Source organism: Arachis hypogaea, chromosome 19, assembly GCF_003086295.3.
Source record: "Arachis hypogaea cultivar Tifrunner chromosome 19, arahy.Tifrunner.gnm2.J5K5, whole genome shotgun sequence".
NCBI classification, from domain to species: Eukaryota; Viridiplantae; Streptophyta; class Magnoliopsida; order Fabales; family Fabaceae; genus Arachis; species Arachis hypogaea.
The window spans coordinates 57,963,390-57,977,445 of NC_092054.1; positions in this window are offsets into that span (position 1 = coordinate 57,963,390).

The window sequence follows — 14,056 nt, forward strand, 5'->3', positions numbered from 1 at the left end:
GCTGATGCTGTTGGATTCTGACCTCCCTGCACTCAAAGTGGATTTTCTGGAGCTACAGAATTTGAAATGGCGCGCTTCCAATTGCGTTGGAAAGTAGACATCCAGGGCTTTCCAGCAATATATAATAGTCCATACTTTGGCCAAGAATAGATGACGTAAACTGGCGTTCAACGCCAGCTCTCTGCCCAAATCTGGCGTCCAGCGCCAGAAAAGGATCCAAAACCAGAGTTGAACGCCCAAACTGGCACAAAAACTGGCGTTCAACTCCACAAATGGCCTCTGCACGTGCTACACTTAAGCTCAGCCCAAACACACACCAAGTGGGCCCCGGAAGTGGATTTATGCATCAATTACTTACTCATGTAAACCCTAGTAGCTAGTTTATTATAAATAGGACCTATTACTATTGTATTAGGCATCTTTGGATTACCTTATGATCCTTTGATCACGTTTTAGGGGGCTGGCCATCTCGGCCATGCCTGGACCTTCACTTATGTATTTTCATACGGTAGAGTTTCTACACTCCATAGATTAAGGTGTGGAGCTCTGCTGTTCCTCAAAGATTAATGCAAAGTACTACTATTTTCTATTCAATTCTTCTTATTTCTCTTCTAAGATATCCATTCGCACCCAAGAACGTGATGAAGGTGATGATTATGTGTGACGCTCATCATCCTTCTCCCTTATGAACGCGTGCCTGACAAACACTTCTGTTCTACATGAAATAAGCTAGAATGAATATCTCTTAGATCTCCTAACCGGAATCTTCGTGGCGTAAGCTAGAATGATGGCGGCATTCAAGAGAATCCGAAAAGTCTAAACCTTGTCTGTGGTATTCCGAGTAGGATTCAATGATTGAATGACTGTGACGAGCTTCAAACTCGCGATTGTTGGGCGTTAGTGACAGACGCAAAAGGAGGGTGAATCCTATTCCAGCATGATCGGGAACCGACAGATGAATAGCCGTGCCGTGACAGGGTGCGTGAGCATATTATTCACTGAGATGAGGGGATGTAGCCACTGACAACGGTGATGCCCTTGCATAAAGCCAGCCATGGAAAGGAGTAAGACAGATTGGATGAAGATAGCAGGAAAGCAGAGGTTCAGAGGAACGAAAAGCATCTCCATTCGCTTATCTGAAATTCCTACCAATGATTTACATAAGTATCTCTATCTCTATTTTATTATATCATATTCGAAAACACCATTATCACTTTATATCTGCCTGACTGAGATTTACAAGGTGACCATAGCTTGCTTCATACCAACAATCTCCGTGGGATTCGACCCTTACTCACGTAAGGTATTACTTGGACGACCCAGTGCACTTGCTGGTTAGTTGTATCGAAGTTGTGACAATTATGAATTAAGATCAAAGCACCAAGCTTTGGAGCTATTACCAGGGATTGTTCGAGCCTGGACATCACAATTTCGTGCACCACTGAGACATAAGTTGCATATTGGTTGTGTTTGTTGGAACCGTGAACGGTGGAAATATCCAATTTTTAGGGGAGGTTCTGCCAAATTTTTTATAAACAGTTTGGATAAAACTTAGTGGAAAAATTATAGATAGTGTTATATCTTGTTTCTAACTTTTTGGTTTCGGTTATTCTTATTTACAGGAGTGCTGAAAGGGTGACCATATGCAACCTTGAGGGCTCAAGAATGTTTTGATGCATAGAGACACTAATCTATGTTAGAACTTTTATGTTTTGGTTGAACTTTTATGTTAGAATTTTTATGTTTTGGTTGAACTAATCCATGTACTCACTAGCTAATGTTATTTTGTTTCAAGACAATTTTAGCTAGAAGGATCTTGTTTGACTTATGTATGTTTTTGCATATTAAATAGATGTAAACTAGCTTATTAAAAGCGTTATTATATTAGTTAATTTAAAAACTAATTTACTAAATTATGCACGTCTTTTGTAATAAAAATAAAGTTGTTACAAAATAACTTATTCGCTTTCGTAACTGAAGAAAAAAAATGTTACCAAATCATGTTACATTTTGTAACAAATTTTTTTGATAGGAAAAAAATTTACTGTCACGAAAAATACTTTCAAGATCAAAATTTGTTACCAGTTTTGTAACGGCTTCTGGTTTTTTGTATCAGAAAAAATTGTTACAAAATATGGTATTGAATTGTAACAGTTCCATTTTTCGTTACAAAAACTTTTTTGTAATGGGACTTACTGCAATGGACACTTTTTTTGTTACAAAAAACTTTTGTGTCAAAATATCGACGTTTTGTAACAATATTTTTTGTTACAAATACACCTTTTTCTTGTAGTGCACCTTTCCCAATAATGTTGAGAAATCTCCCCATTCCCTACGTTAGAGTCCACGTTAACTTAGTTAACGTGGCTCTTTTAACGTAGGCTTGCCAACCTTCGAGAACGTTAGTGACACTTACCATTGTCACTAACGTTCCAATGTGCCCCTATTTCTCACGTTAGAGTCCACGTTAACTAGGTTAACGTTGGCTCATCATTCCCTTATCCACGTTAGCTTCCACGTTAACTAAGTTAACGTGGCTCATGGTGGCATGTGTGGGCTCCTTCCAACGTTAGTGACAATGTTGGGTGTCACTAACGTTGGCGTCGCCTCCCTTCTTCACGTTAACTTCCACGTTAACTAAGTTAACATGGGAGTTAATGTGGCTTATTGGGGCTTGTGTGGGTTCCTTCCAACGTTAGTGACAATGTTTGGTGTCACTAACATTGTCGACCACCTTGTTTCCTCACACTAGATTCCACGTTAACTAGGTTAACGTGGGAGTTAACGTGGCTTAATGTTGGCTTATTGGAGTGCCATTCTTGTTGGCTTGGCTTCCTCAATCTTCATCCTTCTCATCATGGTTAAGGACATGAGATTTATGCTAGCTCCCAAGTCACACAAAGCTTTCTCAATAGTGATATCCCCCATGATGCAGGGGATTTGGAAACTCCCTGGGTCCTTCAGCTTTTGAGGCAGCTTCTTTTGTATGATGGCGCTGCATTCCTTAGTTAATACTATAGTCTCTTTTGTCTCCCAGTTTCTCTTTCTTGTTATAAGCTCTTTCAAGAATTTGGCATAGAGTGGCATTTGTTCTAATGCCTCAGAAAATGGTATGTTGATTTGGAGCTTCTTGAAGATCTCTAGGAACTTAGAGAATTGGCCATCCTTTCCACCTTTTCCCAGCCTTTGTGAGTATGGTGCTTTTGTCACATAAGGCTTCAGGACTGGTTTTGATGAAGGTGGAGCAGGGGTCTCTTCTTCATTCTTATTTCCATGTTTTTCTGCAACTTTTTCTTTATGGTTGTCTTTGCTTGGGGTTCCTTCCTCCACAATTTTTCCACTTCTTAATGTAATGGCCTTGCATTCCCCTCTTGGGTTGGCCATGGTATCACTAGGAAATGTGTGTGTGGGCAGTGGGATTTGTTTGGATAGGATCCCTACTTGTGCTTCCAACTTTGAGATTGCTGCGCCTTGATTTTTCAGATATGACCTGTATTCTTCTTGATTGGCGTCTATCCTTCTTTCAGTCTGTGCTTGTCTCTCCAAATGGGTGGAGACTGCTCCTGTAATCTGTGATAACAGTTGTGCTATTGCAGCCTCCATCCTCTCAAAGTTGCTCTTGATTTCACATGGTTGCATAGTTGGGGGTGGTGTGTCTTGATTGAGGTTGTTGTGTATTGGTTGATTGCTATGGTATGATGTGTTTTGTGAGTTATGGTAGGGTCTATGGTTGCCTGTTTGATGGTTGGGGTTGTGAGTGGAGTGTTGATTTGATGGATAAGGTTTATTGTGATTTTGCTAGTTTCACCACCCAAAATTTGGGTGGTTCTTCCAACCTGGGTTGTATGTCTTAAAGTGTGGGTCATATGGTGGTCTGGATGAGTTGTTCACATAATTAGATTGTTTCCAGTCACCTTCAGATTCTGGTGCATTTCCTTCTTTTTGAGGAGTTTAGTCTTGAATGACTGAGGCTTGATTAGCCTCTATCCTCTTGGTTAAGGCTGTTATTTGTGCTGCAATTGTCTTGTTCTGAGCTAACAAAGCATCTACAGAGTTGAGTTCTAGCACTCCTTTCTTCAGAGTCCTTTCTGAAGCATAGAAATACTTGTTTTCAACTACAGTCTCGATGACATCTATGGCTTCTTCAATGGTTTTCTTCTTCTTGAGTGAGCCTCCTGAAGAATGATCCACGGCCTTCTTTGACTCATAGAACAGTCCCTCATAGAAGATATGTAGTTGTACCCACTTATTGAACATTTCTGGTGGGTATCTTCTTGTTAGATCTTTAAATCTCTCCCAGGCCTCATAGAGTGTTTCTCCATCTTGTTGTCTGAAAGTTTACACCTCAGCTCTCAGCCTGTTGATTCTTTGTGGAGGGTAAAATCTTGCAAGAAATCTATTCACGACCTCCTCCCACGTAGTTAGGCTATCCTTGGAAAATGATTCCAACCACTTTGCTGCCATATCTCTGAGTGAGAAAGGGAACAAGAGTAGTTTGTAGATGTCAGGGTGTATCCCATTAGACTTTACAGTGTCACATATCCTCAAGAATGTGTTGAGATATTGATTAGGGTCTTCTTGGGAACTTCCTCCATACGAGCAATTATTCTGAGCAAGTGTGATGAGCTGAGGCTTCAGCTCAAAATTATTAGCATGAATTGTTGGCTTTAGGATGCTACTACCACAATTTCCTGGATTTGGGTTGATGTAGGAGCCTAAGACTCTCCTTTCTTGCCCAGCATGATTGCAGCTTCCTCTTCAACATGGTTATGTGCTTCTTCTTCCATGGTGGTTTCTAGATTTTCCTCCACTAGTTCCTCTCCAACTATGTCTTTGCCTCTTGCTTCCCTCCTTCACCTAAGGAAGGTCCTCTCAATTTCACTATCGAAGGGAGATGAATTCTCTCCTCTTCTACCTGTCATACACTTGGCAAATAATTAGCAGAGAACAAGTGAAGTAAGAAAAATCTTGTTGAGATTAGTGGTTAGCTTTGTTGATACAATTAATCGAACAGTTAGAAGAGTGGAATATGGATGATGGGTAACTAAAATAATCAAAGAAGAAAGAAATAGAACTCAGAGTAGAGATGGAAGAAAAATAAAAAGTGCTAAATAAAAGAAAATAAAATAACAAGGAAATTAAATTGCTTAATCTAGATCTCCAATCAATTTAATCACTGTCCAATTTAAGCCAATCCCCGGCAACGGCGCCATAAAACTTGATGAGTCCAATTCACACCCCCATTCAAAAAATGGTAAATCAGTTTTTTTGGCAAGTTCACCAAAATTATCGTCAAGTAATAACCCACAGTGGAGTGGGATCGTATCCACAGAGATTGGCAAATTTAAGCAGTTTTAATCGATTGATGAATTAGTCAAACAGAACAAGTAGATTGTAATTTGCAGAATTATAAATGACAGAAATGTAAATGGCTAGAATATAAAGGAAAGCAATAAAGTATAGAAATGGAAATGGTAGAATGTAAAGTGCAGAATCATAAATGACTTGAATGTAAATGGGAGTGGGGATTGCTGAATGTAAAATTAAGCTATAAAGAAAGGGATAGGTAAGAATGGGAAAATTCATTGAGATCAGGAGATGTTGTCTCTTTGGATCAATTCTAGCTTATATCCTCTTCAATCATGTAACTCATTGACCTCTTGGCAATCATGATTGATTGAGCCCCAATCCCTTGGTGACTCAATCTCTTAGATCTTGATCAATAGCCAATTCCTTGGTCTAATTGCTCATGAAGAGAGATATGCTTAGTCCCTGATTATACCACAAACCATCATAGGTCCAAGTAGAGGGTGGATTATATGTCACCATATCCAAACACCAAAACCCAGATTCTACTCAAGTGTGAGAAGGGATTTCAAGCATGGTTTCATGTTTCCTTTCCCAAGGTTCCCATGAAACCCATTTTGCATTCAATATCTTTCGCAAGATAATTGAACACTAAGTATTAAGAACGAAATTCCTTCTAGCAAATCAAAGAAAAGATGAAGAGAAGAAGAATTTCACTATCATCAATCCATCAAGTACAACAGAGCTCCCTCTCTCAATGAGAGGGAATTTAGCTACTCATAGCTCAAAGAAAAGTACTCAAAAGTAAAGAAGATGATGAAGTGTAAATGTGAATCTAAAACTAATATCTCTATAACTGCTTAAGCCCCTTCTCAGTACTCCTTGGGGGTATTTATAATAATCCTAGTAAAAATAAAAGAATTACAAAAGTGAAAAAAAGAAAATTACATTTTGGAGGGAAAAGAAACTCAATAAGTGTGACTTCCCAGCTGGAGTGTTTCTTCATGAGCAATTAGACCAAGGAATTGGCTATTGATCAAGATCTGAGAGATTGAGTCACCAAGGGATTGGGGCTCAATCAATCATGATTGCCAAGAGGTCAATGAGTTGCATGATTGAAGAGGATATAAGCTAGAATTGATCCAAAGAGACAACATCTCCTGATCTCAATGAATTTCCCCATTCATACATATCCCTTTCTTTGTAGCTTAATTTTACATTCAACAATTTCCCACTCCCATTTACATTCAAGTCATTTATGATTCTGCACTTTATATTCTGCCACTTCCATTTCTGCACTTTATTGCTTTCCTTTATATTATAGTCATTTACATTTCTGTCATTTATAATTCTGTAAATTACAATCTACTTGTTCTGCTTGACTAATTCATCAATCGATTAAAACTGCTTGGATTTCCCAATCTCTGTGGATACGATCCCACTCCACTGTGGGTTATTACTTGACGATAATTTTGGTACGCTTGCCAAAAGAACTAATTCACCATTTTTTGAATGGGGGTGTGAATTGGATTCATCAATCGGTAACTTTAGCTGGAAAGTATTTTTCCAAGAATTCTCTCCTGACCATATCCCAGTTGGTAACAACTGCTTCAGGTTGAGTGTAGTACCTGAAGAGAGAACTTTTGCGTGGTCTAGAAATTTGCAGATAAATCCTCGTTGCAAGTATAGTTTCTAAACTTTCAAAAGTCCTTTCATACAAAAGTTGTGGTTGTCACAAGTAACAAACCCCTTAAAATTGATAATCGAGTATTTAAACCTCGGGTCGTCTTCTCAAGGAATTGCAGGGAGGTATGTTCTTATTATTGGTTATGAGTTTGTAAATTGGGGAAATTTGGAGTTTGGGCAATGGGCACAGGTATATTTTCAAAGCAATAAAAATAAATAAATAACTGTAAAGCAAACTTTTGGCAAGGTATGAGAAATTGGAAGTCCAGTCTAGTTATCCTTATCAATGATGATGAAAATTGAATCTTAATTCCACTTAGTTAACCTTTGTTATAACAAGGGAAGGTCAAGCGACTAGTTAGTTAGATCTTTGAATCCTAGTTAATTCCTAAGACCAATTAACAATTATGCTGTTGAATTGGATAACTCCTGAGTTACTGATTTCTTAACCAAAACCAAAAGGGAGAATATCTAAATTAAATTAAAAGCATTCATGTAAATAAAGCAATCAAACTACGTCTAAACATAAATTCAAGTCATAACATGGAAAGGTTCATAAGCCAATTGGGCGACATATCTAATACAAGCATTGAAGCATCTGAAAGTAAAAAGAGAAATATAAAGTAAAAAGAATGTTGAACCTGGGATTTAGAGGCACTCCTAAAACTAAGAGAAATCCTAAATCCTAATCCTAAGAGAGAGGAGAGAACCTCTCTCTCTAAAAATTACATCTACTCCTAAAATTGTGAATATGAGAGCCTCTTTTTGAATGGATGCAATCCCTCTATTTTATAGCCTCTAATCTGAGTTTTCTGGGCCGCAAACTGGGTCAGAAACAGCCCAGAATTCGCTGGTCTCGAATTCAACCACGCTGGATTTCCGTCACTGCGACGCGGCCGCATGGAGCACGCGGTCGCGTCACCTAGCGTCAGGGAAACTATAACATATTATATATCAAATCGAAGCCCCGGACGTTAGCTTTTCAACGCAACTGGAACCGTGTCGTTTGGACTTCTGTAGCTAAAGTTATAGCCATTTGAATGCGAAGAGGTCAGGCTGGACAGCTTAGCAACTTCTTCATCTTCTTGTATTCCTTCCACTTTTCCATGCTTCCTTTCCATCCTCCAAGTCATTCCTGCCCTATAATATCTGAAAACACTTAACATACATATCAAGGCATCTAATGGTGATAAGAGAGGATTAATAATAAGAAAATATAATATCAAAGAAGCATATTTTCAATCAAAGCACATAATTAGGAAGGCAAATGTAAAACCATGCAAATAGTATGAATAAGTGGGTAAAGAGTAGATAAAAACCACTCAATTGAGCACAAGATAAACCATAAAATAGTAGTTTATCAGTACCACTCCCTCTCCTTTCCCTTAAGAGAAAACGGGAAGGCGGTCAGCAGAATAGAAGTCTCATCTGCACCATGACGCCTAACAGTAGAACAGGCTATCTGAAAATCCCTTAGGTGCTTTATAGGCTCCTGAGCAGGTAAGCCATGAAACTTAGGTATTAAGTTGATTAGCGCTGTCTTCAGTTCAAATTCTGCAGCCAGATTTGGGTGACGCGCTTGATACGGTTGCAGTGTAAAGTCTGGAGCTCCAGCTTCTTGGAGAGTAATCCTCCTGGGATCCGCCATATTACCTGCACGTGAATCAACCGAATTAGTAGATGAGGAGCTTGTTTCTTCCTCAAATGGCGGTTCAGATTCGCCCTCATATGAGACTGGTGAATTGATAGTAACCACTTCATGATAAACCCCAATTTTGTGGTTTATCTTGTGCTTATTTTAGGGGATTTTATCACCTCTTTCCCACATTTATTCAATGAAATAGCATGGTTTTGTAATTCTCCCTTAATTTGTGCTTAAGTGTAAAAACATGCTTTTTAGGCCCTTAATTTAGTGATTTTAATTCACTTTAATTCCATTCGATGCCTTGATGTGTTTGTTGAGTGACTTCAGGTTCATAAGGCAAGTATTGGATGGAAGAAATGAAGAGGAAAGCATACAAAGTGGAGAATGCATGAAGAAACAAGGATTTGGAGTAAAATCAACCCACGCGCACGCATGGAAAGTGAAGTTGCATGGTGACGCGTACGCGCACATGACGCGTATACGTGGATGGAAATTTTGCCAAGTGATGCGCACGCGTGACCCACGCGTACGCGTCATTACTCGCACGTGACTCACTTAAAGGCAAAATGCTAGGGGGATTTCTGAACTGCCAGGCCCAAATCCAACTTGTTTCTGAGGGTATTTCATGCAGAATTGAAGCTAGAGCAAGGGGGAGCAATTATTTGTAACTTAGCATCATGTAGGTTAGTTTCTAGAGAGAGAAGCTCCCTCTTCTCTCTAGAATTAGGGTTCTTAGGACATTTCCATCTTAGATCTAGGCTTAATTCCATGTTCTCATCTTATTTCCTTTACAATTTCTTGTTCTACTACCCTATTCTCCTTAGTTCTCTTGTCAATTTTACTTTTATGTCTCTTTTATGTTTATGAATGCTTATGTTGGATTTTGTTTACATTTAATAAAATTTAATGTTTGATGTTCTTTTATTGATGATTTGAGTTGTGATCTTACTTTTCTTGCAATTGGTAGTTGGTAGATTTTATTGATTCTTGCAATTTATGATTTTTACTTCTATTGCACTCTAGATGTTTGATGAAATGTTTTCTTTAGTTTTTGATTAGTTCTCTTAACTCTTGGCCTAGGCTAAGGGAATTGAGTGACCTTGAGTCATTGGGTCTCATTGAATTGATGATTTGAGAACCCTTGGTGATCAATTTGATACACATTGACACTAACCCACTACTAAGTCAATTAGAAGCTAGGTTGGGACTTATGGGTTGTTATCAAATCTATTTGACGTACTTCAAGCTTAGGAGTAGACGTTACGTACTTAAGGCTTTTGGAGGTAGACTTAATAGGTTGGCCCCTCCTAATTATCAATATTTGGTTTGTCGACAAGGATGGTGATCTCAATTTCCCATGTCTTGGCCAAGAGTTCTTTATTTTGCTTTCTTTAATTGCTTGTTTGATTTACTTTTCTTACCATTCACTTTTCTTGTCCTATTATAAATCAAACCCCCTTGTCCTTCATAGCCAATAATTGCCCACTTTATTGCAATTCCTTGTGAGACGACCCGAAGTCTAAATACTTTGGTTAATTCTTATTTGGGGTTTGTTCTTTGTGACAGCTAAATTTTTTATTGGGAGGATTATTTGTTGGTGTAGAACTATACTTGCAACGAGAATTCATTCATTTGAGAAAATTCTATACCATCAAAGAATTCAATCATCACTTCACCACTCTCAGAGGCTAACTGATACCGAGCTCGCCTAATACGTGAGAGTCTTTTTGATTTCAGGATCAAATGTGGCTAAGCTTGGATCAAGCAGTGAACGCGTCATTCAACGAAAGAAACATACAGCTCATGGTAATAAAATAAATAAAATAAGCAAAAAGTAAAAATATGTACACCAACTAATAATTTAGCACACTATTGCAACTCCGCGGCAACGGCGCCAAAAATTGACGTGGTGGAAATTAGTCGATTAAGAAATTAATATAAGAAATACGTTGCAAGTACAGTTCTTAACCAGCAAAAATTCGCTTATCAATTTAGAAGGGTTGTCACAAATTTAGAATAAAAATACTGGGAGTAGGAATCCTAGGTCGTCTCCCAACGAGTTGACAAAAGAGTGCTATTTTATTAGTCAGGAGTTTTTCAAGAAATTTTAAGAGTTTAGAGAACAGAAAAATAAGTGATTGTAAACTAAAGCAATGAAAATTAATGAGAGAATTTATATAATCAAAATAAAAGCATTGACCGGGAGAAGATTAATTGGAAGTTCTATCCTTGTCGGATTTTCTCAAGTGTAATATTAAAAGGTTGTTGTTCTACTTAGTCATCCCTTACTGAATAAAGAAAAGTCAAGTAACTAACTAACCGACTATATTCTCAAGTCCTAATCCTCTCCTAAGGAAGGATTAGAGTTAGAGGCTAGAGAACCAGCCAACAACTTCCAATTAAAATTAACACTTGATTATTCCAACTCAAGGGTTTCCTCTTAATCAACTCGCAAGTCAAGTTGGGAGTTTACTCCATTGACATGAATATCACTTCCACAGGCATATAAAGGGAATAAGAAGAAGACATGTTAATTTAAATAATAACTGAAAATTAATTAAAAATAAAAATAGTACTTTGCATTAATAAATCCCAAAATGCAACATCCTTATCTGAACAGGGTTAATAAGTAATCAAAAGAGTAAGGGAATAAGAAAGCAAACTAGAATAATAGCGACTTCAACGGAGGTAATGACTCTTCTCAATATCCAAAGCAAAAGCATCAAAAGCATAAGAACTAGAAATCTATGAATGTGAAGGAAACCTAGAGGAAGTAGTAATTTCTCTCTAAGATTCTAAACTAAAACTAAAACTATGCGTAATGGGTCTCGAGTCTTTGCTTGTCCCCTGGCTCTAGTCTGTGTTTCTGGGCCGAAAACTGGGTCCAAACTCGGCCCAAAATTGCCCCCAGCGTTTTCTACGATTTTTGCAGGTAGCACATGTCACGCGTACGCGTCAATCACGAGTATGCGTCGCTGGTCATCTTCGCGTGTCACGCGTATGCGTCAGGCACGCGCACGCATGAGCCATGCGTGCGCATCACTTCTCGCTGGTTGTCTCCTTTATTTCTTGTGCTCCTTCCACTTTTGCAAGCTTCCTCTCCATCCTCTAAGCCATTCCTGCCCTATGTAGCCTGAAAACACTTAACACATAGATCATGACATCGAATGGTAGAAAGGAGAATTAAAATACTCAATTTAAAGGTCTAGGAAGCAAGTTTTCAATCATAAAACAAAATCTGGGAAGAAATTGTAAAATCATGAAAATTATATGAATAAGTGTGCAAAGACTTGATAAAAACCATTCAATTTAGTACAAGATAAACCATAAAATAGTGGTTTATAACTTGGATAAAAAATTTTGGTGACATTTGAAAGCTAGATTTTGGAGGGTTTCAAAATGCTACTAACTTATTTTGAATATGACCTATCTCATCTAATTTTTGCCATTTAACTAAAACTATTTGATCGTAAATTATATTTTTGTAAACTGATCTTTAATTCTAGCATTGCAAATTAAATTTTTATTTAATTTGTACATAAATTTAAAATTTTAATAATCAAAATATGCAGTCGATTTTTATATTAATTACTTATCTTTCTATTACATTAATTTTAAATGATTAATTTCTTTTCTTTAAAAAATTAATTTAAAACTACTTTTTATTTTGTTATAGTGGACTATAATTTAAAAGAATAGATATGTTATTGTCGGATTGAATTTCAAATTATGCTGGACGATTATAATTTTTTGTTTCTTTAAAGGCCATATAAAGATTTTTATTCTCTTCCATTTAATAACATTCAAGAAGCCTTAATTTATAATTTTATACTTTATTGGATTTTGTTTTATTTTTAAAAAATTCATCCTAAACGATGCTTATTTTTTATTTTAAGTTTATTTATAAATACAAATATAAAAAGATCTTATACTGAAGGAAAAATTATAATTACTGAAATTTTGCACTTGATAAAAAAACAATTTAAAATGTTGTTTTGAATTATTAAATTTTAGGTTTGTTTTTGAAATATATTTTGCTAATGTTTTGTCGATTTTTAGCAAATCGATGTGGTTCGATTCTAATGGTCTGGGAGCGAAACCACTCCTCTTTTACAAGTACCAGTTTTCTATAAGTGTATCAAAGATTCTCGAATTAGACAAGTATGAAGATAGGAAAAAAAGTTCAAAAAATGCAAAAGGATAAAGTGTAAAATAAAGGATTCGAAAGGTAAAATTGACTGAAATCAAAATGGCTTGCATTGAATTTTAAAGAAAGCAATTAAAATGCCTTCAATTGGATCAAAGGACTTTAGGCATAGAAATTAAAGGTACTGAAATGTAAATTGAACATGGAAATTAAACAATGCTTGAAAGATAAATTTTCTTGAAAAATAAAGTTTTGCAAGAATCATAAATGAAAAGTAAAGACAGTGGAAGGAACCCTACAGAAATCGAACTCGAACGCAGACTCAGGAATTCGCTGGGATATGAGTGTGCTTGAGTGTATTTCCGAAATGAAGTTCCAACCCCTATTTCCTAAAACTTACTAATATTTATAACCCACTTCCATAACCGACCATTAATTACACGACGCTGCCTTGTATGCGAATTCTTAAGTAACTATTTCCGCTCCTTTGCCCATGAGCGTTACCAGTAAATTCCTAACTCAGAGAAAGCCTTCGATTTCTCTACTCGTGTAACTGCTCGATTCACCTTTCGAAAAACTATTCGATTCTTCATTCGAGTAATTGTTCGATTTGTCAATGTATTGAAATTTAGTCAATGTCCAATAGTTTCCACTTGACGCTTGCACGTGCCTCTTTTCGGCCTCTACTTCCTTCCTGACCCTTCACCAGCATTTCGAATCAGCTTAGTCCTTTGAAAATAATTATTTCGAATGTTATATTCCCTAAATCTAAAACCTAAAATTGTGAATTATGAATGTTATATTCCCTTCTCTTGATTCCCCCATTCTCTGGCTTCTATTATGTGTTTCTTGAGTACAAGATGAATCATGAAATAGGGGTTTATCAGTCATCGATATACACTTCCGTGAATCTCCCAATATACTCATGGAATATGGCATTCATTGCTCACTGGTAAGTTACACCAACATTTTTCAAACCGAAAGGCATAACCACCCACCCATAAATGCCTAATGCCTCGGGACAATGGAAAGCCATTTTGGACACGTCATCTTCTACAATGAATATTTGGTTATAACCTGAGTAACCGTCCATAAAACTTAAAATTTCATTTTCCGCTTCGATCAACATATCTGCTATTGGCATGAAATACTCATCTTTCGGGGTGGCATTATTCAGATCCCTAAAATTAATGCACGCTCTAAATTTTCCATTTTTCTTCATTATGGGAACAATATTCGAAACCCATTCCACGTAACGTGCGGTTCGAATA